We start from the raw sequence: 26,239 nt of genomic DNA, 5'->3' as shown, positions 1-26,239 counted from the left end.
CTAGAGCAATCTGTAAAGATATGGGTAATATAAAAATATGTAAATACAATAATTAAAAGTCAAAATGTGAGAGGAATGGAGTTAAAGTGTAGAGATTGTTTTTTCTATTTCTTCATTATTTGTTTCTATTCTAAGATAAGCTGACATCTCCTTAAAATAACATCTATAAGATGTTTTTGTAAACTCATGATACCCACAACCCCAAAACCTATAATAGATTCACTAAAAATATCAAGTACCAGCAATCCCACTTCTGGGTATATACCCAAAAGAAAGGAAATCAGTATATCAAAAAGACATCGGTACCCCTATGTTTGCTGTAGCACTGATTACAATAGTTAAGATTTGGAAGCAACCTAACTGTCCACCAATAGATGAATGGATAAAGAAAATGTGGTACATATTCACAATGGAGTACTATTCAGCCATAAAAAAATGAATGAGATCCATCATTTGCAACATCATGGATGGAACTGGAGATTATGATATTAAGAGAAATAAGTCAGGAACAGAAACACAAACATTTCATGTTTTTACTTATTTGTGGGATCTAAAAATCAAAACAATTGAATTCATGGACATAGAGAGTAGAAGAATGGTTGCCAGAAGTTAGGAACAGTAGACGGGGGATGGTAGGGGAAGTGTGGACAGTTAATGAGCACAAAAAAAAAAAATAGAAAGAATGAATAAGACCTACTATTTGACAGCACAATAGGATGACTATAGTCAATAATAAACTTAATTGTATTTTTTAAATAAAGAATGTAATTGTATTATAGGTAACTCAAAGGATAAATGCTTGAGATGGATACCCCATTCTCCATGGTATGCTTATTTCAGATTACATGCCTGTATCAAAACATCTCAGTTAACCCATAAATATATATACCTATGTACCCACAAAAATGTTTTAAAAATCAAGCAATGGATTAAAACATACTACCAGAGAGAATCACTTAACCCCAAAGAAAGACAGTAAGAAAGAATGAAAGGAAGAGAGGAGTTACAAAGCAACCAGAAAACAAGCAACAAAATGGCAGTAGTTAAGTCCTTACTTATCAATAATAACACTGACTAAATGAACTCAATTCTCCAATTAAAAGGCAGAGAGTGGCTGAATTAATAAAGAAACATGATCCAAATATATACTGCCTACAAGAAACTCACTTCAACTATCAAGACACATAGACAAAGTGAAGGAGTGGAAAAAGGTATTACATACAACTTGAAACAAACAAACAAACAAAAAACTAAAAAAAAAAACAAGTAGTTATACTTACATCAGGAAAAATAGAGTAAAAATCAAAGACTAAAAAGAGATGAAGAGGATCATTATATAATGATAAAGGCGTGAATTCAGCAAGAGGATTCAGCAAAACAATTATAAATGTCTATGCACCTACCACTGGTGCTCTCAAGTATACAAAGCAAATATTAAAGATCTAAAGAGAGAGAGAGAGACCGTAATATAATAATAGTAAGGAACTTTAACACCTCACTCTTGGTAACACACAGATCATCCAGAAAGAAAAATCAACAAAAATTAACGAAAACCTGTTAAGCAAATTCAGTAAAGTTGTGGATACAAAATCAACATACAAAAATCAGTAGCATTTATATATGCCAACGGTAAACAATCTGAAAAAGAACTCAAGAAAGCAATCCCATTTACAATATCTACAAAAAATATAAAATAACTAAGAATCAATTTAACCAAATAAGTGAAAGATCTATACAAGAAAAACCAGTTGAGGAAGAGAACACTGATGAAAAGAACATACAAAAAATGAAAAGACATCCCATACTCATAGTTTGCAAAAATTAATACCATTAAAATGATAACACTACCCAAAGCAACCTACAAATTCAATATAATCCCTATCAATCTACCAATGAGATTTTTCATAGAAATAGAAAAAGTAAACCTAACATTTATATGGAACCAAAATAGAGCCTGAAGCAATCCTGAGCAAAAACAACTAAATTGGCAGCGTCACATTACCTGAGTTCAAAATATACTATACAAAGCCAAAGTAACCAAAGCCACATAAAAATAGACCCATAGACTAATTAAACAGAATAGAGAACCCAGAAATAATGCCACCTATTTACACTCAGCTCATTTGTGACAAAGGTACTGAGAACATACACTGGGAAGAGGACAGCCTCTTTAATAAATCGTGCTGGGAAAACTAGATAACCATATGCAAAAGAATAAAATTAGTGTCCTATCACTCACCATGTACAAGAATCAAATCAAAATGGACTAAAGACTTAAATCTAGGATGTGAAACCATGAAACTACTACAAGAAAACATCAGGGAAATGCTTGAGGACATTGGTCTGGGCAAACATTTTATCACATAATACAGCAAAAGCACAGGCAACAAAAGCAAAAATAAACAAATAAGATCACATGAAGCCAAAAAGCTTCTGCATGGCAATCAACAAAGTGAAGAGACAACCTACAGAATGAGAGAAAATATTTTCAAACTATCCATCTGAGATGGGATTAATAACCAGAATCTATAGGGATCTCAAACAACAGCAAAAAACAAACAAACAAAAACAAACAAATCTAATTTAAAAATGGGCAAAAGATCTGAGTAGACATTTCTTAAAAGACATACAAATGGAGCCAGGTGCGGTGGGTCACACCTGTAATCCCAACTCTTTGGGAGGGTGAAAGGGTGGATCACCTGAGGTCAGGAGTTCAAGACCAGCCTGGCCAAGATGGTGAAACCCCATCTCTACCAAAAATACAAAAATTAGCCATGTATAGTGGTGCACACCTGTAATCCCAGCTATTTGGGAGGCTGAGGCAGGAGAATCACTTGAACCTAGGAAGCAGAGCTTGCAGTGAGCCAGAGATTGCACCACTCACCACTGCCCTTCAGCCTGGGCAACAGAGCGAGACTCCGTCTCAAAAAAAAAAAAAAAAACAAAAACAAAAACAAACAAAAAAAAAACAACATACAAATGGCCAATAGGTATATGAAAAAAGGCTCAACATCACTAATCATCAGGAAAATGCAAATCAAAACCACAATAAGATATCATCCCACCCCAGTAAAAATGGCTTTTATTAAAAGGACAAAAAATAACAAATGCTGGTAAGGATGTGGAGAAAGGGGAACCCTCCTATTCTTTTGGTGGAAATGTGAATTAGTATAGCTGCTATGTAAAAGAGCATAGATGTCCCTCCAAAAAACTAAAGACTACCATATGATCCAGTAATCCCACTACTGGATACATATCCAAAAGAAAGGAAATCATTGTATCAAAGAGATAGCTTCACTCTCATGTTTATTGTAGCACTATTCACAATAGCCAAATTATGGAATCACCCTAAGTGTCTATCAATGGGTGAATAGATAAAGAAAATGTAGGGGGTCTGTGTAGATAGACAGATATAGATATGGATATATAGATATAGACCATAGAATATTATGCAGCCAGAAAAAAAGAATGCAATCATGTTTTTTGCAACAATAGGTGGAACTGGAGGCCATTATCCTAAGTAAAATAATTGAAACAGAAAATCAAATACCACAAGTTCTCGCTTGTAAGTGAGAGCTAAACAATGGGTACACATGGAGCTACAGAGGGGAATAATAGACACTGGGGACTTTAAATACGGAGAGGTAGGGAAAGGGGTGAGGGTTGAAAAATTGCCTGTTGGATACAATGTTCATTATTCATGTGATGGGTACACTAAAAGCCAATACATCAAAGCTAGGCAATATATCTATCTATGCAACAAAACTGCACTTGTATCCTCTGAACTTATTAAAATAAAATAAAGGACAAGTTGCCAAAAAAGGTTGTAAATAATGCACAGAAAAAGACTAGCAGAATGTACTTCAAAATGTATTAATATCAATGGCTACACTGTAGTTTTACTTTGCCAGTTGTTCAATAGGCACTTTTTAAACCTTTCTAATTGAAGAAAAAAAGCTATTTTTAAAAAGTTATTATTTCATTCCCTCATGAAATAATATTCAATCTTTAGATATTTGGGCTGTTAACATTTCATGATTTGCTTATTTTCCTTTTCTAAAAACACTGATGATTCTCTTAAGCTTCTAAAAACTTTCATGTCTTTATATCACAAAAAAAATACTATAGACTACGGTTCTTTAATATTATGGCTAAGTGAATATTTCACATAAATCTCTAACTACATCCAACAATCTTCATAATTATTGTCTTTTATCAATATAAGTCCTTCAATTACTATATTAATTGAATATAATTATGGTAGTATGAATTTTAGCAAGGTAATTAAAGTATGGAACCATTCTGCCAAGAACAAGATTAAGCCCATATTATTACAAGCAAAAAATGAAGAAAGGAAGAAGGAGGAGGAGGAGGGGCAGGAAGAGAAGGAGGAGGAGGGGCAGGAGGAGAAAGAGGAGAAAGAGGAGGAGCAGGAGGAGGAGGAAAGAAGAAGGAAGAAGAAGGAGGAAGATGAAAGAACAAACAAAAGAGAAGAAGAAAGCAGGAGAAAGAGAAGAAGAAACTGGCAAAGACTCTCCCTTTGACTAAACTTTAATCAGGCTCCTCTAAGGCCTCTTTTCCTCTAGGCCTGGCGCATGACCACATCCGCCACCAACCCCCACCCACCCTGTCCTGTCTTTGGCCTCTGCAGCCCAGTCTTAGCAAAGAATCCTGTTGTTAGTTTACTGAGAGTCCTTCCATCCTTAATATTGATCAATCATTTATTTATTATTTATTTATTTGTTGGTTTGCTTGAGATGGGTCTTTCTCTGTTGCCCAGGCTAGACTGCAGTGGCACAACCATAGTTCCCTGTAGCCTCAAACTCCTGGGCTCAAGTGATCCTCCCACCTTAGACTTCTGAGTAGCTGGGATTGCAGGCATGAGCCACTATACCAAGCTGATCACTCCTGATATTTGTTCAACTTCCTTTGATGTATAACTCCTTGGCCTTTAGTAAGACTCTTATCAAGTCAATTTAGCAAAATCCCCCTACACTTGATTTCTCCTCCCAGTAATTTTCTATCCACTGACGCCTTTACCATGTTCCTTGGCTGTAAATCCCCAGTTGTTCTTGTTTTATTCTGATTTCTCTCACCTACTACCATATACATATTGCAACAGTCTTGGATAAAGATTTCCTTACCATTTTAACAAGCGTCAGAAAAATTTTTTCTTTAACAAAACCGGTAGAATGTTGTAATAAAATCAAGCAATAAGCATCAACACATAATTTAGGTAGAATATTTTACATGATTTACTCTCAAATGTATACATTTATCAATACTATGATAAATTTAAAGTCTAATATTCCAAACCTAAGAATGTTTGATGTTTAAAGGAAACATAACTCTGTAACTAATTATAGTTAAAAAAAAAATTTATTGGTCGGGCATGGTGGCTCACACCTGTAATCACAGCACTTTGGGAAGCTGAGGCGGGCGGATCACCTGAGGTTGGTAGTTCAAGACCATCCTGACCAACATGGAGAAACCCCATCTCTACTAAAAATACAAAATTAGCTGGGCATGGTGGTGCATGCCTGTAATCCCAGCTACTCAGGAGGCTGAGGCAGGAGAATTTCTTGAATCGGAGAGGTGGAGGTTGCGTTGAGCCGAGATTACACCATTGCACTCCAGCCTGGGCAACAAGAGCAAAACTCTATCTCAAAAACAAAAACAAAAACCTTTATGAAAATTAGCAGAGTAAGTTCATGAATTATAACTGCATGGCTCAATGAATCATCACAAAGTGAATATAGTCATGTAACCAACATCCAGTTTAAGGATTAGAACATAAACACCACCTTAGATATCTTATAACCTCTCCCTAGTCACTACTGTCTTTCTTCTCCCCAATAGTAGCCATTATCATGACTTCTAATAGTTTTATTTGTCTGCTTTGATCTTCATATAAAGTATATCATAATGTATTCTTTTGTGCCCATATGAGATGCCTCCATGCTATTGCTTGTAGCTAGTTTATTAATTTTCATTCCCATAGAATATTCCATTATGAAAATATACCACAACTTATTTATCTATTCTAATACTGCTAGCTATTTAGATCTCCAGTTTAGGGTTGTTATGCCACAATGAATGTTTTTCGGGGTGAAGCAAAGATGGCCAAATAGGAACAGCTCCAGTCTACAGCTCCCAGCATGAGCGATGCAGAAGACGGGTGATTTCTGCATTTCCAACTGAGGTACCAGGTTCATCTCACTGGGGAGTGTCAGAAAGTGGGTGCAGGACAGTGGGTGCAGCGCACCAAGCATGAGCCAAAGCAGGGAGAGGCATCGCCTCACCCAGGAAGCTCAAGGGGTCAGGGAATTCCCTTTCCTAGTCAAAGAAAGGGGTGACAGATGGCACCTGGAAAACCAGGTCACTCCCACCCTAATACTGCACTTTTCCAACAGTATTAGCAAACAGCACACAAGGAGATTATATCCTGCGCCTGGCTCGGAGGGTCCTACGCCCACGGAGCCTCGCTCATTGCTAGCACAGCAGTCTGAGATCAAACTGCAAGGTGGCAGCGAGGCTGGGGGAGGGGCCCCCACCATTGCTGAGGCTTGAGTAGGTAAACAAAGCAGCCAGGAAGCTCCAACAGGGTGCAGCCCACCTCAGCTCAAGGAGGCCTGCCTGCCTCTGTAGACTCCACCTCTGCGGGCAGCGCATAGCGAAACAAAAGGCAGCAGAATCCTCTGCAGACTTAAATGTCCCTGTCTGACAGCTTTGAAGAGAGTAGTGGTTCCCCTAGCACGCAGCTGGAGATCTGAGAACGGACAGACTGCCTCCTCAAGTGGGTCCCTGACTCCCGAGTAGCCTAACTGGGAGGCACCTCCCAGTAGGGGCAGACTGACACCTCACAACGGCCGGGTACTCCTCTGAGACAAAACTTCCAGAGGAATGATCAGGCAGCAACATTTGCTGTTCACCAATATCTGCTGTTCTGCAGCCTCTGCTGCTGATACCCAGGTAAAAAGGGTCTGGAGTGGACCTCCAGCAAACTCCAACAGACCTGCAGCTGAGGGTCCTGACTGATAGAAGGAAAACTAACAAACAAAAAGGACATCCACACCAAAACCCCATCTGTACGTCACCATCATCAAAGACCAAAGGTAGATAAAACCACAAAGATGGGGAAAAAACAGAGCAGAAAAACCAGAAACTCCAAAAATCAAGTGCCTCTCCTCCTCCAAAGGAATACAGTTCCTCACCAGCAACGGAACAACGCTGGATGGAGAATGACTTTGACGAGTTGAGAGAAGAAGACTTCAGATGATCAAACTACTCCGAGCTAAAGGAGGAAGTTCGAACCCATCACAAAGAAGTTAAAAACCTTGAAAAAAAATTAGACGAATGGCTAACTAGAATAACCAACGCAGAGAAGTCCTTAAAGGACCTGATGGAGCTGAAAACCATGGCACGAGAACTACGTGATGAATGCACAAGCCTCAGTAGCTGATTTGATCAACTGGAAGAAAGGGTATCAGTGATGGAAGATCAAATGAATGAAAGGAAGCGAGAAGAGAAGTTTAGAGAAAAAAGAATAAAAAGAAATGAACAAAGCCTCCAAGAAATATGGAACTACGTGAAAAGACCAAATCTACGTCTGATTGGTGTACCTGAAAGTGACGAGGAGAATGGAACCAAGTTGGAAAACACTCTGCGGGATATTATCCAGGAGAACTTCCCCAATCTAGCAAGGCAGGCCAACATTCAAATTCAGGAAATATAGAGAATGCCACAAAGATACTCCTTGAGAAGAGCAACTCCAAGACACATAATTGTCAGATTCACCAACGTTGAAATGAAGGAAAAAATGTTAAGGGCAGCCAGAGAGAAAGGTCGGGTTACCCACAAAGGGAAGCCCATCAGACTAACAGCTGATCTCTCGGCAGAAACTCTACAAGCCAGAACAGAGTGGGAGCCAATATTTAACATTCTTAAAGAAAGAAATTTCAACCCAGCATTTCATATCCAGCCAAACTAAGCTTCATAAGTGAAGAAGAAATAAAATTATTTACAGACAAGCAAATGTTGAGAGATTTTGTCACCACCAGGCCTCTTGTAGGGCAGGCCTCTACAAGAGCTCCTGAAGGAAGCACTAAACATGGGAAGGAACAATCGGTACCAGCCACTGCAAAAACATGCCAAATTGTAAAGACCATCGAGGCTAGGAAGAAACTGCATCAACTAAGGAGCAAAATAACCAGCTATCATCATAATGACAGGATCAAATTCGCACATAACAATATTAACCTTAAATGTAAATGGGCTAAATGCTCCAGTTAAAAGACACAGACTGGCAAATTGGATAAAGACGCAAGACCCATCAGTATGCTGCATTCAGGAAACCCATCTCATGTGCAGAGATACATATAGGCTCAAAATAAAGGGATGGAGGAAGATCTACCAAGCAAATGGAAAACAAAAAAAGGCAGGGGTTGCAAGCCTAGTCTCTGATAAAACAGACTTTAAACCAACAAAGATCAAAAGAGACGAAGAGGCCATTACATAATGGTAAAAGGGATCTATCCAACAAGAAGAACTAACTATCCTAAATATATATGCAGCCAATACAGGAGCACCCAGATTCATAAAGCAAGTCCTTAGAGACCTACAAAGAGACTTAGACTCCCACACAATAATAATGGGAGACTTTAACACCCCACTGTCAATATTAGACAGATCAACGAGATAGAAAGTTAAAAAGGATATCCAGGAATTGAAATCAGCTCTGCACCAAGCGGACCTAATAGACATCTACAGAACTCTCCACCCCAAATCAACAGAATATACATTCTTTTCAGCACCACACCACCCCTGTTCCAAAATTGACCACATAGTTGGAAGTAAAGCACTCCTCAGCAAATGTAAAAGAACAGAAATTATAACAAACTGTCTCTCAGACCACAGTGCAATCAAACTAGAAATCAGGATTAAGAAACTCACTCAAAACCACACAACTACATGGAAACTGAACAACCTGCTCCTGAATGACTACTGGGTACATAACGAAATGAAGGCAGAAGTAAAGATGTTCTTTGAAACAAACGAGAACAAAGACACAACATACCAGAATCTCTGGGACACATTCAAAGCAGTGTGTAGAGGGAAATTTATAGCACTAAATGCCCACAAGAGAAAGCAGGAAAGATCTAAAATTGACACCCTACCATCACAATTAAAAGAACTAGAGAAGCAAGAGCAAACACATTCAAAAGCTAGCAGAAGGCAAGAAATAACTAAGATCAGAGCAGAACTGAAGGAAAGAGAGACACAAAAAACCCTTCAAAAAATCAATGAAGCCAGGAGCTGGTCTTTTAAAAAGATCAACAAAATTGATAGACTGCTAGCAAGACTAATAAAGAAGAAAAGAGAGAAGAATCAAAGAGAAACAATAAAAAATGTTAAAAGGGGGTATAACCACTGATCCCACAGAAATACAAACTACCATCAGAGAATACTATAAACACCTCTACACAAATAAACTAGAAAATCTAGAAGAAATGGATAAATTCTTCGACACATTCACCATCCCAAAACTAAATCAGGAAGAAGTTGAATCCCTGAATAGACCAATAACAGGCTCTGAAATTGAGGCAATAATTAATAGCTTACCAACCAAAAAAAACTCCAGGACCAGATGGATTCACAGCCGAATTCTACCAGAGGTACAAGAAGGAGCTGGTACCGTTCCTTCTGAAACTATTCCAATCAATAGAAAAAGAGGGAATCCTCCCTAACTCATTTTATGAGGCCAGCATCATCCTGATACCAAAGCGTGGCAGAGACACAACAAAAAAAGAGAATTTGAGACCAATATCCCTGATGAACATTGATGCAAAAATCCTCAATAAAATACTGGCAAACCGAATCCAGCAGCACATCAAAAAGCTTATCCACCATGATCAAGTGGGCTTCATCCCTAGGATGCAAGGCTGGTTCAATATATGAAAATCAATAAACATAATCCAGCATATAAACAGAACCAACGACGAAAACCATATGATTATCTCAATAGATGCAGAAGGGCCTTTGACAAAATTCAACAACCCTTCATGCTAAAAACTCTCAATAAATTAGGTATTCATAGGATGTATCTCAAAATAATAAGAGCTATCTATGACAAACCCACAGCCAATATTATACTGAATGGACAAAAACTGGAAGCATTCCCTTTGAAAACTGGCACAAGACAGGGATCCCCTCTCTCACCACTCCTAATCAACATAGTGTTGGAAGTTCTGGCCAGGGTAATCAGGCAGGAGAAGGAAATAAAGGGTATTCAATTAGGAAAAGAGGAAGTCAAATTATCCCTGTTTGCAGATGACATGATTGTATATCTAGAAAACCCCATCGTCTCAGCCCAAAATCTCCTTAAGCTGATAGGCAACTTCAGCAAAGTCTCAGGATGCAGAATCAATGTGCAAAAATCACAAGCATTCTTATACACCAATAACAGACAAACAGAGAGTCAAATCATGAGTGAACTCCCATTCACAATTGCTTCAAAGAGAATAAAATACCTAGGAATCCAACTTACAAGGGAGATGAAGGACCTCTTCAAGGAAAACTACAAACCACTGCTCAACGAAATAAAAGAGGATACAAACAAATGGAAGAACATTCCATGCTCATGGGTAGGAAGAATCAATATCGTGAAAATGGCCATACTGTCCAGGGTAATTTATAGATTCAATGCCATCCCCATCAAGCTACCAATGAATTTCTTCACAGAATTGGAAAAAACTACTTTAAAGTTCATATGGAACCAAAGAAGAGCCCACATTGCCAAGTCAATCCTAAGCCAAAAGAACAAAGCTGGAACCATCACGCTACCTGACTTCAAACTATACTACAAGGCTACAGTAACCAAAACAGCATGGTACTGGTACCAAAACAGAGATATAGACTAACGGAACAGAACAGAGCCCTCAGAAATAATGCTGCATATCTACAACCATATGATCTTTGACAAACCTGACAAAAACAAGCAATGGGGAAAGGATTCCCTATTTAATAAATGGTGCTGGGAAAACTGGCTAGCCATATGTAGAAAGCTGAAACTGGATCCCTTCCTTACACCTTATACAAAAATTAATTCAAGATGGATTAAAGACTTAAATGTTAGACATAAAACCATGAAAACCCTAGAAGAAAACCTAGACAATACCATTCAGGACATAAGCATGGGCAAGGACTTCATGTCTAAAACACCAAAAGCAATGGCAACAAAAGCCAAAATTGACAAATGGGATCTAATTAAACTAAAGAGCTTCTGCACAGCAAAAGAAACTACCATCAGAGTGAACAGGCAACCTACAGAATGGGAGAAAATTTTTGCAATCTACTCATCTGACAAAGGGCTAATATCCAGAATCTACAATGAACTCAAACAAATTTACAAGAAAAAACCAAACAACCCCATCAAAAAGTGGGCAAAGGATATGAACAGACACTTCAGCCAAAAGACACATGAAAAAATGCTCATCATCACTGGCCATCAGAGAAATGCAAATCAAAACCACAGTGAGATACCATCTCACACCAGTTAGAATGACGATCATTAAAAGTCAGGAAACAATAGGTGCTGGAGAGGATGTGGAGAAATAGGAACACTTTTACACTGTTAGTGGGAATATAAACTAGTTGAACCGTTGTGGAAGTCAGTGTGGTGATTCCTCAGGAATCTAGAACTAGAAATACCATTTGACTCAGCCATCCCATTACTGGGTATATACCCAAAGGATTATAAATCATGCTGCTATAAAGACACATGCACACGTATGTTTATTGCGGCACTATTCACAATAGCAAAGACTTGGAACCAAACCAAATGTCTAACAATGATAGACTGGATTAAGAAAATGTGGCACATATATACCATGGAATACTATGCAGACATAAAAAATGATGAGTTCATGTTCCTTGTAGGGACATGGATGAAGCTGGAAACCATCATTCTCAGCAAACTATTGCAAGGACAAAAAAACCGAACACTGCATGTTCTCACTCATAGGTGGGAATTGAACAATGAGAACACATGGACACAGGAAGGGGAACATCACACACTGGGGCCTGCTGTGGGGTTGGGGGAGGGATAGCATTAGGAGATATACTTAATGTTAAATGATGAGTTAATGGGTGCAGCACACCAACATGGCACGTGTATACATATGTAACTAACCTGCATGTTGTGCACATGTACCCTAAAACTTAAAGTATAATAAAAAAAAAGAATGGCCATAATTTAAACATTAAAAAATAATAGATGTTAGCATGGATGTGGTGAAAAGGGAATAGTTTTACACTGTTGGTGGGAATGTAAAGTAATACAATCAGTATGAAAAACAGTATGGAGATTAAACTAAAAGAAGAACTACCATTTGATCCAGCAATCCCACTACTGGGTATCTACACAGAGGAAAAAAAAGTCACTGTATGAAAAAGGCACTTACACACGTATGTTTATAGCAGCACAATTTGCAATGTAAAAATATGGAATGGGCATAAATGCCCACCAGCCAATGAAGAAATAAAGAAAATGTGATGTAAAAAAAAAAAGAATGTTTTAATATATGTCTATGTCTTTTGGTGCAATGTGCACACTTAACAGTTGGATATATACCTATAAATGGAATTGCTGGGTCATACATAATAGATAATGCCAATTACTTTCCAAAGTGGTTGTACCAACTTATACTCCCATGAAGAATATATAAAAGTTTCTGTCATTCCACATTTTTGCTATTAGTTGATACTATCAGTCTTTTTCATTTTAGCCATTCTGGTGTGTAGTGATCTTACTGTGATGCTACTTACATTTAACAGATGACTAACTGAATATGGATTAGGACAGTATGGATTATAGGAAGACTATATTTAAAATATAGGCTATTAACAGGAAATTTGAGATAGAGTAATGCTGACAGATCACAAGATAATTGCCATTGTGAAAAGACAGTTTATTATTCACAAAAGGAGGGAATGTCCACCACCACAGAGGGCTAGATGAGGAAGGACTAGGATCAGTCAGGAGGCAGAGGGAGAGGGAGGACTGTGAGCAAGAAGTTTAATTGTGGTTTCTATGAGAAGGAGTTGGAAAGGCAAGCCATAAGGTTTAAGATTGGCTAGTTTGAATGATTTCAGGAAGCTCTAGGACATAAGGGCTGACCCTAGTTTTCTGGTACCTATCTCTGGGGTGACTAGCACAGGTAAATAGTGGTATGGAGAGTGAGAGCTTGATAAAGGAGGTGGGTGGGGTGTGGGCTCTGGATTGGTTGGTCTGCATTTGAAAAGTACATTCCAAGGCCAGTCGTTTACTATCTCTACAAATGGGCAAACACTGAGTGGGGCTGTGCTTCTGGGATCAGCAAAACACCAGAAAGTCAAAGCATCAGAATATAAAAGGTAAAAGATATGGTTAACATTAATATGTTCATTCAAAGTGTAGAAACAATCTGCCAAGAATGAGAATAAGCCCAGTGCTATTAGAAGAAAAACTGAGTACTTTTTCTTTTCTTTTTTATTGGCCACTGGGAAATCCTCTTTGGTAAAGTACTTGTTTAAGTCTCTTGACCATTTTTCTACTCGGTTGTCATTGCGTTATTATTAAATAAAGTTTTGTATATTCTGGATATCAGTTATTTTGTTATTCTTTTTTTAAAAAATATTTTAACTTTTATTTTAGGTTCAGGGGTACATGTTAGACAGGGAAACTCATGACTCAGGAGTTTGGTGTACAGATTATTTCCTCAGCCGGGTACTAAGCATAGTACCCAACAGCTTTGTTTTGTTTTTTTTTTCTGAACCTCTCCCTCCCACCCTCCCCACCAAGTAGGCCCCAGCGTCTGTTGTTCTCCTTTCTGTCCATGTGGTCTCATCATTTATCTCCCACTTATAACTGAGAACATGTGGTATTTGGTTTTCTGTTCCTGTGTTAGTTGCTAAAGATAATGGCCTCCAGCTCCATCCATGTTCCTGCAAAGGATGTCATCTCATTCTTTTTTATGACTGCAAAGTATTCCATGGTGTATATGTACCACATTTTCTTTATCCATACTACTACTTATGGGCATTTAGGTTGATTCATTGTCTTTGCTACTCTGAATAGTGTTCAACATACACATGCATGTGTCTTTATAATACAACAATTTATATTTCTTCGGTTATGAAATGGGATTGCTAGGTTAAATAGTAGTTCTATTTTCAGTTCTTTGAGGAACTGCCACACTACTTTCCACAATGGTTGAACTAATTTACACTCCCACCAGCAGTATATAAGTGTTCTCTTTTCTCCACAACCTCGCCAGCATCTGTCATTTTTTTACCTTTTAGTGATAGCCATTCTGACTGGTGGGAGATTGTATCTCATTGTGGATTTGATATGCACTTCTGTAATGATGATATTGAGCATTTTGTCATATGCTTGTTGGCCGCATGTATGTCTTCTTTTGAAAAGTGTCTGTTCATGCCCTTTACCCATTTTTTAATGGGCTTGTTTTTTGTTTGTACACTTAAGTTCCTTGTAGATTCTGGATAATATCTCCCATTCTGTAGCTTCTATTGAACTATTTTTTAATAATATAATATAAAACCTATTCTTTAAAAATTTTAAGTGTACAGTATTGTCAACTATATTCACACTGTTGTACAATGGATCTCAAGAACATTTTCATCTTATATAACTGAAACTTTTTTAAGGCTGAAGGATATTCCATTCCATTTATATACCACATTTTCTTTATCCATTTATCTGCTTATGGACATTTAGTTTGTATCCACCTTTTGGTCACTGTGAGCGACTGCAATGAACACGAGAATGTAGATATCTCTTCCAGATCTTCTTTTTAATTATTTTGGATAAATACCTTTGAAGTAGGATTGCTGGATTACAAGGCAGTTCCACTTTTAATTTGGGGGAAACCTCTGTAACATTTTCCACAGCAGCTACACCACTTTACATTCCCACCAAGAGTGCACAAGGATGCCAATTTCTCCACATCCTCACCAACACTTATTTTCTGCCTTTAAAAAAAATTATAGCCATCCTAACAGGTATGAGGGTACAGCTCATTGTCTTTGATTTACATTTCCCTGATGATTAGTGATGTTGAGTATCTTTTCATATAACCTTGCCATCTGTATATCTTCTTTAGAAAAATGTCTAATCAAGCCCTTTGCCATTTTTAATCAGGTTTTTTTTTGCTATTACATTGTATGAATTTCTTATATATTTTTGATATTAATCCCCTATCAGATGCATGGTTTGCAAATATTTTCTTCCATTCTATAGGTTTCCTTTTCACTCTGTTGTTTCTTTTGCTGTGAAGATACTTTTTAGTTTGATATAGTCCCACTTGTTTATTTTTGCTTTTATTCCTGTGCTTTTGGTGTCATATCCAAGAAATCATCACCAAGACCAATGTTATGAAGCTCTTCCCCTACATTTTCTTCTAGATTTTTATAGTTTAATTCCTTATATTTTTCATATGCTTCATTTAATCTATTTTGAGTCAATTTTTGTGTATGGTGTAAGATAAAGGTCCAATTTCATTCTTTCGCATGTGAATATCCAGTTTTCTCAAGACTACTTGTTGAAAGAGACTATCCTTTACCTATTATGTAGTTCTGGCATCTTTGTTGAAGATAATTTTACCATAGTGTGTAGGCTTATTTCTGGGCTCTCCATTCTGTTCCATTGGTCTGTGTGTCTGTCTTTATGCCAGTACTAGTTGAATATCCCTTATTTGAAATGCTTGAGACCAGAGCATTTCCAATTTCTGACCTTTTTTTTGATTTTAGAATATCTGTATATACATAAAGATACATCTTGAGGATGGGACCCAAGCCTAAACACAAAATTTATTTATGTTTCATATGTACCTAACACATATAGCCTAAAATTACGTTTGGGCTATGTGTGTTAGGTGCATATGAAACATAAATAACTTTCCTGGGCCCTTTATTCTAATTTTATTGGTTTATATGTCTATCTTTATGCCAGTACCATACTGTTTTGATTAACGTAGCTTGGTAGTAATTTTTGAAATCAGAATGTATGAGTCTTTCTGCTTTTTTTTCTTTTCAAGGTCCCTTGACATGCCATATGAGTTTTAGGATAGTTATTTTCTGTTTTTGTTTTTGTTTTTTTGATAATAGCCATCCTAGTGGCTGTGATGTAAATCATTTTAAATCCAGTTATCTCTTTTTTTAATGCATTATTTTCCTGTTTAATTCTATCAGTTACTGAGGGATGTATATTAAAATCTACTTTTAGATTTGCCCCTTGGTTTCATCAATTTTTACTTCATTTCTTATGAGGCTGTTTCTTTAGATGCATACAAACAGAATTTTTTTTTTTTTTTTTTCAGACAGAGTCTTGCTCTGTCGCCCAGGCTGGAGTGCCGTGGCGCAATCTCGACTCACTGCAAGCTCCGCCTCCTGGGTTGATGCCATTCTCTTGCCTCAGCCTCCCAAGTAGCTGGGACTACAGGCACCCGCCACCATGCCTGGCTATTTTTTTTTTTTTTTTTTGTATTTTTAGTAGAGATGGGGTTTCACCGAGTTAGCCAGGATGGTCTCGATCTTCTGATCTCGTGATCCACCTGCCTTTGCCTCCCAAAGTGCTGGAATTACAGGCGTGAGCCACTGCGCCCGGCCAGAATTGTTTTGTCTTCTGGTGGAAGTAATACTTTTCTTCCTGAAAGTCTGCTTTGTTTCATCTTACTATAATTATACCAAGCTACATTAATGTATACATTATTAATATTTTCTGTTCCTTCACTCTTTCCCATGTATCTCTTGTAATCAGTACACAATGACTTTTCTTAATCCAAAGTGACATCTTTGTTTTGAGTAGTCTACTTACATTTAATGTAATTATTGATATATTTGGTTTTAAACATATCATCCTGTTAGCAAAACAAATAAATTTCAATGATTTCTAATTTTTCCTAAAATTTCTTATTAAAACATGAGAAGTGACCAAATGAAATTATGAATTATAATCCATATTTAAGGTTTCAAAAGTTTAGCCAAGAGAAGATGGGACGATCATAATCTACAATGTGTAGGGGGAAAAAAAGACACTATCTTTAATTACCTCTTACATAAGGGAATGTTTCATGAACATATCTCATAAATATGCCTAATGCTACATTTTATAGTTGATAATTTCCTGATTGCGCTATAGTTTTTTCTCTCCTAAAAAAACAATGAATAACTTGTTCTACAGTTTTTTGTAAGGATGAAAATCATTTACAAACTTTCAAACTTTTTTTGTTGCTAATTTATATTTACAAAGTCAGGATTACAAAGTATTCTGATAATTCATTTAATGTCAAGATACATATTTTTCTCTAGGCCTTTTTCTCTTTTCTTCAACTCAAGCTATTATTTTTATCCATGAAATCAAAGAAACTCTCATGCATATTTTTGTCAAGTAAGTTAGCTCTACTAGAAAATCCTAGTTGTCTTCTGCTTCGTTGCATAGAACAAATTTTAATTGTCTTAGACTCTTTATACTGTGTTTTGTACCTTCATAAGAAAATATTGACCAAAATAGAAAAATGTTCAAACTTAATAAATACAATACTTATCGTCAAAAAACAGTTATATTTTTCACAAATGTAAATGCTACAAATAATTTTAAATCATATTTCTGTTACTAATAAATCATGAATTTAAAATACACAACAATTTGGGTGGCAGATCTGACCATTTCCACTTTCATCCAATACAGTATTAAGAATCAAACTTAAAAATACAAGTAAAGGATAATCTGGCTTCTAAAACTCAATTACTTAATTTTGAGCCATCACCTCAGTTACTAGATTCAACATATCAATGACTTTCTCAATGTACAGTTAAGAATTTCTGGGAAGTAATAGTTTTCTGTCTTTTCTCTGATCTTTAAACTTGTTATCTAGCACAGCTATTTGTACACATTATCTCACTTCAGACAATAAATAAATTGTTAGGAAAACACAACACTTTTCAAACAGAAAATTTGAATTATTTCAGAAAAAGGATTGTTGGGGGGGGTAAAATGAGATATAAATTCCTCCTCCAACTTCTGACCATAATATTCAGATAGCAATCTAATCTACTACGAAGATTTCAGAGGATTCTTAGTTTTGGATGGTCTATGGAGAAAAACCTTTTTATTTCAAGTACAAAGGGAATGTGTTGCTTTGAATTCTACTATACAACACTTGATGTTGAAAAAATGATGATGCTTTATTGGTACATATTCCAAATAAATTTAAGACTCAATGTATTCTAGTAAAATTCCTTATCCAGACATATAAGATTCCCTTGAAAATATGTTTTCATCTAGGACAAACATGTGAGAACCAGATTCATAATTTTCAAACTGATGTTAGAGAATTTTCCTGGGGTTCCCCAATTCTCTGAGAATTTGACAATTATTTTTATAATATCAATGATAATATAAGACACTAAATACTGTAAAAGAATAATCAGAGTCACTTGAATGAAAATCTTTTAAGTGTGTAAAGATATCCAATTTCAGTGCCCACGTTGGCAGTATTTATAAGAGCTGGTGGAGAAAGAGGCTCAGCTATATTAAGAAGGTCCTTTTAAAAAATGTTAAGGAGTCATTTCAGGAATTTAAGAGAAGTATAATGATAACATTTACAGTTTTTAAAGATCACTTTGAAATGAATATAAAGAATGTGTTGGAAGAAAAAAAAATTTAAATGAAAACTATTGCAATAGTTCAGACAGCTAAGGAGTAAAACCCATAAAACTAGGTGAACAGATTTGACTGTGGGATGAGGGAAGGGATTACTAAAGCCAAAAGGGAATGATATAGAATGACTACCGAGAGTAAATAATTAATAAGGTAATTTCAGTGAATAAATAACACATTTTTGAGGGAGACTTAAGAATCACTTGAGTACTGATTCATAGGCAATTCAAAGTCTTTACTTTAGGAAACCATATCTAATTTTGTAATTACTACAAAGTATATCGTCAGGGTTCTGTAGAGAAACAGAACCAAAAGGATGCACAGATATATATGTATGGAGATAGATATATATATATATATAATATACCAACTATATATTATATGTATATATAATTGGCCTACGCAATTATGGAGGTAAACTCCCATGATCTGTCATATATAAGCTAGAGAACAAGGAGAGTCAGTGGTATAATTCAGTATAAGTCCAAAGGCTTGCAAAACAGAAGAGCCAATGCTATAAATTCTAGTCCACAGGCAGAAAACTTATGTCCCAGATCAAATATTCAAGCAGAGAGAGCACGAATTCTCCCTTTGTCTACCTTTGGTTCTAGTCAGGCCCTCAGTGGATTGGATGATGCTGCCCACTCACAATGTGGAGAGCAATCTGCTTTACTCCATCTACTATTCAAATGCTAATCTTATCTAAAGACACTCAAAGACATCCCAAAAATAATGTTTAACCAAATACATGGGCAGCCCACGGCACACATTCAAGTTGACACATAAAATTAACCATCACACCAAATCAAAAATTTCACTTCTGTATTTCGTGAGTTGTGAGTTTGGATGTTTTCCTTCTCCTTTGCTACACAACGTATTTGAAAAATGTAGCTTAACTTCCTTCTATAGATCTTAATGAACTTTAATGTCATCCTTTCATTATTATTTATTTGTAGCTTTATAAAATGGCTCTCCTCTGAATAATTGCTTTGTCTTCCTGGTTTTTATAATGTAAATGAAAGCCTCAAAAGAGAATTATTCTTCTCTTCCCATTTTAAGTAGGAAAAAACGGATTTTTTTTTCTTTATAGGCACATATAGAAACTATTGGCAAAAAATAAATGAAAGGGAATTAATTTTTTTCTTTTTTTTCAATTATACTTTAAGTTCTAGGGTACATGTGCACAACGTGCAGGTTTGTTACATATGTATACATATGCCATGTTGGTGTGCTGCACCCATTAACTCGTCATTTATATTAGGTATATCTCCTAATGCTATCCTTCCCCCCTTCTCCCACCCCATGACAGGCCCTGGTGTGTAGTGTTCCCTATCCTGTGTCCAAGTGTTCTCATTGTTCAATTCCCACCTATGAGTGAGAACATGCGGTGTTTGGTTTACTGTCCTTGTGAAAGTTTGCTGAGAATGATGGTTTCCAGCTTCATCCATGTCCCTACAAAGGACATGAACTCATCATTTTTTATGGCTGCATAGTATTCCATGGTGTATATGTAACACATTTTCTTCATCCAGTTTATCACTGATGGACATTTGGGTTAGTTCCAAGTCTTTGCTATCGTGAACAGTGCCGCAACAAACATATGTGTGCATGTGTCTTTACAGTAGCATGATTTATAATCCTTTTGGTATATACCCAGTAATGGGATGGCTGGATCAAATAGTATTTCTACTTCTAGATCCTTGAGGAATCGCCACACTGTCTTCCACAGCGGTTGAACTAGTTTATAGTCCCACCAACAGTGTAAAAGTGTTCCTATTGCTCCACATCCTCTCCAGCACCTGCTGTTTCCTGACTTTTTAATGACTGCCATTCTAACTGGTGTGAGATGGTGTCTCATTGTGGTTGTGATTTGCATTTCTCTGATGGCCAGTGATGATGAGCATTTTTCCATGTGTCCTTTGGCTGCATAAATGTCTTCTTTTGAGAAGTGTCTGTTCATATCCTTTGCCCACTTTTAGATGAGGTTGTTTGATTTTTTCTTGTAAGTTTGTTTAAGTTCTTTGTCGATTCTGGATATTAGCCCTTTGTCAGATGAGTAGATTGCAAAAATTTTCTCCCATTCTGTAGGCTTCTCCCATTCACTGTGATGGTAGTTTCTTTTGCTGTGCAGAAGCTCTTTAGTTTAATTAGATTCCATTTGTCAATTTTGGCTTTTGTTGCCATTGCTTTTGGTGTTTTAGACATGAAGTCCTTGCCCATGCCTATGTCCTGAATGGTATTGCCTAGGTTTTCTTCTAGGGTTTTTATGGTTTTAGGACTGACATTTAAACCTTTAATCCATCTTGAATTAATTTTTGTATAAGGTGTAAGGGATCCAGTTTCAGCTTTTACATATGGCTAGCCAGTTTTCCCAGCACCATTTATTAAATAGGGAATCCTTTCCTCATTGCTTGTTTCTGTCAGGTTTGTCAAAGATCAGATGGTTGTAGATGTGTGGTATTATTTCTGAGGGCTCTGTTCTGTTCCATTGGTCTACATCTCTGTTTTGGTACCAGTACCATCCTGTTTTGGTTACTGTAGCCTTGTAGTATAGTTTGAAGTCAGGTAGTGTGATGCCTCCAGCTTTGTTCTTTTGGCTTAGGATGGACTTGGCAATGCGAGCTCTTTCTTGGTTCCATATGAACTTGAAAGTAGTTTTTTCCAATTCTGTGAAGAAAGTCATTAGTAGCTTGATGGGGATGACATTGAATCTATAAATTACCTTGGGCAGTATGGCCATTTTCACAATATTGAGTCTTCCTATCCATGAGCATGGAATGTTCTTCCATTTGTTTGTGTCCTCTTTTATATCGTTGAGCAGTGGTTTGTAATTCTCCTTGAAGGGGTCCTTCACATCCCTTGTAAGTTGGATTCCTAGGTATTTTATTCTCTTTGAAGCAATTGTGAATGGGAGTTCACTCATGATTTGGCTGTTTGTCTGTTATTGGTGTATAGGAATGCTTGTGATTTTTGCACATTGATTTTGTATCTTGAGACTTTGCTGAAGTTGCTTATTAGCTTAAGGAGGTTTTGGGCTGAGATTATGGGGTTTTCTAAATATACAATCATGTCATCTGCAAACAGGGACAATTTGACTTCCTCTTTTCCTAACTGAATGCCCTTTATTCCCTTCTCTTGCCTGATTGCCCTGGCCAGAACTTCCAAAACTATGTTGAATAGGAGTGGTGAGAGAGGGCATCCCTGTCTTGTGCCAGTTTTCAAAGGGAATGCTTCCAGTTTTTGGCCATTCAGTATGATATTGGTTGTGGGTTTGTCATAGATAGCTCTTATTATTTTGAGATACGTCCCATCAATACCTAATTTATTGAGAGTTTTTAGCATGAAGGGTTCTTGAATTTTGTCAAAGGCCTTTTCTGCATCTATTGAGATAATCATGTGGTTTTTGTCTTTGGTTCTGTTTATATGATGGATTATGTTTATTGATTTTCGTATGTTGAACCAGCCTTGCATCCTAGGAATGAAGCCCACTTGATTATGGTGGATAAACTTTTTGATGTGCTGCTGGATTCGGTTTCCCAGTATTTTATTGAGGATTTTTTCATTGATGTTCATCAGGGATATTGGTCTAAAATTATCTCTTTTTGTTGTGTCTCTGCCACCCTTTGGTATCAGGATGATGCTGGCCTCATAAAATGAGTTAGGGAGGATTCCCTCTTTTTCTATTGATTGGAATAGTTTCAGAAGGAATGGTACCAGCTCCTCTTTGTACCTCTGGTAGAATTCGGCTGTGAATCCGTCTGGTCCTAGACTTTTTGTTCATTGGTAGGCTCTTTATTGCCTCAATTTCAGAGCCTGTTATTGGTCTATTCAGGGATTCAACTTCTTCCTGGTTTAGTCTTGGGAGGGTGTATGTGTCCAGGAATTTATCCATTTCTTCTAGATTTTCTAGTTTATTTGCGTAAAGGTGTTTATAATATTCTCTGATGATAGTTTGTATCTCTGTGGGATTGGTGGTGATATCCCCATGAAAGGGAATTTCTTATCGTGTTGTTAAATTTCACACAGCTCTTTGTCAATGTGACTGGCTTCTCTAATACGTTTTACCTCCTTGTACTTTAAAAAGCCATTTTGCCTATTTCATCCCAGTGCCTAAAACAGCATCTGGCACATGATAGGTGCTCAATAATTTGTCAAATATTGAATAAATGAACAAATTCACATCTCAATTAGCAAAAGAGTATAACTGCAAAGCCTCAGACAAGCATTTCTCTTACTTCATTTAATAAGAAGTATAGGATTCCCTCCACTGAGTCTTCTCTTACAATCTACCAACCTCCTCTGTTGCTGTTCTCCTGTTGGTTGGTCTCACATTTCTTCCCCCTACAATTGTTCATGTCAAAGGCTTTCTAGGACCATTAATTTTTCTTCACCATGTTTCTTCCAGAAAAATCACTGCATTTTATCATTGTGCAGACAATTATGGCACTCATGTTTTATTTTGGAAAAAAAAAAAAAACCTCTGTCAGCAAACAATTCCTATTGAATGCAAACATTTTTAAGTCAAAAAGTTCTTAGCGAAGCACAGATTGTATGTCTAGGACACAACTTTCTGCTGGAGTCAAAGTCATAATTTCTTTTATAAATGAAATGTAAATGCCATGGTAATTTAAAATCTACCATCATGCATCTTTTTGAAAATTACATGAACAAGCTCTCCTTTAGCAGCTGGGAACTCGATATCATGCCTCTTTTCCTTGAATTCATATTTCCATCTCACTTCCTCCACATTAGCTTATCCCAACATAATATATTTTAGTGTTTCAAAATATTTTAAATTGATCACCCTATCATACTTCCCTACAATAAAAAAAGTAAATTTAAAAATTTCCAAGAACATAAGTTCTAATACTGTGACCTCATTAAATGACTAGAACACTTTTGATGAGTATTAAACATATAACAAATTATAATTATCATAAAATATATAAAGGATTTTTTTTTTTGAGACGGAGTCTTGGTCTGTCACCCAGGCCGGAGTGCAGTGGTGCAATCTCAGTTCACTGTCGCCTCTGCCTCCTGAGTTCAAGCAATTCTCATGCCTGAGCCTCCCCAGGTGGCTGGGACTACAGGAGTGAGCCACCATGTCTGGATAATTTTTGTATTTTAGTAGAGATGGAGTTTTGCCATGTTGGCCAGGCTGGTCTTTAACTCCTGACCTTAGGTGATCGGCCCATCTCAGCCTCCCAAAGTGCTGGGATTACAGGCATGAACCACTGTGCGTGGCCTATAAAATACAAAAAGCTTTTATTGGAAATGCATGTCATAAAAAAAATGGACAGGACCTTCTGCCCCCTCCCTCATTAGGCCATATACCCAAAAATAAATATTACTTATTGCTAGAAAGGAACAGAATTCAGGTTAATTCTATTTTTATATGTTTTATTCTTCCATTCCAAACATTTGTGAGTGTAACGATTTCTGGTTATAGCAATAATCATTTGTGTGAACTCATAAGTTATATACCAGAAATCACACATGGGTATGCTTCAAAAATTATTTTTAATGATCAACTGATAAGTCAATTTGGTCCTTCTGCAATTATTTTCTAAAGCAACTGTAACTCACCAATTTTGCCAAAGAGTTAACTACTCAGTCATCACAGTCATTCACTTTCTAAACACCACTATCAAGATTTAGGTCAGATAAGGTATCCCCATATTTGTCAGTGAGAGAGGGACAACTGCTAAAGAGGAAAGCAAAAAGATGTCTAGTTCAGTACACTCTGAGGAAGATCAATCTTAGGAATGAATACATGCAAGTTGACAACCTGAGAATTAATACTCTTAAACTATCCTTAACTATATAACCCCCCCGGGAAAGCCTTTGTGTTCCTCTCAAGGTTAAGGGTAAAGGATGTATGTTGCCCAGTTCAGAGACTGCCGGTTTAAGATGCACACAGGTTTGGATACACACAGTTTAACAGAAGTCATGCACTGCAAGGCATACATAATTCTCTCTCTCTGTGTGTGTGTGTGTGTGTGTGTGTGTGCGCATACATCTGAGATAGAGGGAAAGGAGGGGTAAGGAGACAAAGGAGACGGGGGAGGGAGAAAGTACAGGGAAAACAGGGAAGACAACTGTGTATGCCCAAATACCAGGTTTTATTTTGGGTAGTATTCTTGAAATCGTTTTTATCCTTGCCACTAAAACTATTCTCATACCCTAAAGATAGTAACCTGAACATGTGATATGTCAGGAAAACAGAGGAAGAAGTTTCTGAAACAACACCGATGGAATGACACTGAAGCTGAGATGAATATGAAAAGACAGACACTGCCATTTCAATTTAGTGGTATTGACATATTAAGTCTTCTTCCTCTGACAATCAAGAGCCACATCTATCTGGGGTGCACCAAAGCACAGTCCTCAGAATATACAACAAAGAAACAAAAAATATGACCCCTGAGTAATATGACATTAATCAAATTAAATATACAATTTAAATCACTAATCAGAAATTCACTTAAAATTTTTTCTTAAAAATTGCACTTACTGTTTCTTTTTACTGTAAATATTCTTCACAGCTCAGATATAGACAAAGTCCTCATCTAAGAAAAAAAAAAGGTTTTCCATTATTTTTACATGTTGCCTAAAATTTGAAGCTCTAAAAATGCACCTTATTACCTAAAAATAAGTAAAAAGGCTAAGCTACAGTCAAAAGTTGTACTAGGGCCCATATTCTTTGTTAAGATATTGCTTTGAAGTCCAAGCTAATTCAGTGAAAAAGGGAACCCAGTCTCGGCCAGTATCATGTCCTTCAGGAGCCCTTTCCCTGATGGGAGAACATCTAGATCTTGGAATTGGTGTAGGGGGTGGAAAAAAGTGGAGAAGGAGCTTTTGTAATATACATATGTGTATATATATATATATATTTTTTTATAATGAGCGACAACATGTAGACAGGACAATTTTTAAAGTGCCTGGTGTCAAGAGTGTTCAATTCAGTCCAAAACAGCCATTCTAAAAAATATATATATATTTTTAAAGCAGTGACTTGTTTTGAAAATTTCAGATTGAATTTGTAGCTACAAAAAATGTAATGGTTTAAAAGAAAAGAAACTGTCCCAAACTTGGCCTTGGACACAGCTTTTTAGATGATGTAATTCACAACTCCCTCTTGGGAAAATATGAAAATTCCTGAAAAAAATCCCTAAGCAAAGTTCCAATAAATTTCAATGGAATCAAGATGCTCTAGAAAACCAACCACTCACTGAACTAGTTGGCTATCAGTTAAGATTATCATTCAGGACCCCTAAATTCTTTTCTTTCTTAGAGCTTAACGATTATCTAACCATTCTCTTTTCCTGTAAAATGTCCTTATCAAGACTGTATCTTTTAATTAACTTATCAGAGGTCTTTCCCTGATAATAAACCTTTAATACATGATTATATATGAACTGTGTAACAAGTTTTCTCTAATAATTTATTTTATTTGAGAAAGTTAATTGAAGCAGATACAGGGTGGAAAGTGACCATTTGCAGCTAAATCCAATGACTATA

The 26,239-nt window shown here is 36.6% G+C and overlaps 1 protein-coding gene across 7 annotated transcripts in view; it reads right to left on the bottom strand.

Moving 5' to 3' along the window:
* The window catches only part of ZCWPW2 (zinc finger CW-type and PWWP domain containing 2), a 173,766-nt gene that overhangs the window by 145,611 nt on the left and 1,916 nt on the right, over nucleotides 1–26,239 (bottom strand). For all 7 annotated transcript variants that reach the window (XM_054681574.2, XM_016940089.4, XM_009445066.5 and 4 more), the window contains exon 2: nucleotides 25,233–25,287. The gene's annotated coding sequence lies outside the window, so the exon portion shown is untranslated. The remainder of the gene's footprint in view (nucleotides 1–25,232; nucleotides 25,288–26,239) is intronic.

Source organism: Pan troglodytes, chromosome 2 (genome assembly GCF_028858775.2).
Source record: "Pan troglodytes isolate AG18354 chromosome 2, NHGRI_mPanTro3-v2.0_pri, whole genome shotgun sequence".
Classification (NCBI taxonomy): Eukaryota; Metazoa; Chordata; class Mammalia; order Primates; family Hominidae; genus Pan; species Pan troglodytes.
Note: the sequence above shows the minus strand (reverse complement) of the source record. Positions and strands in the feature narration are given on the sequence as shown.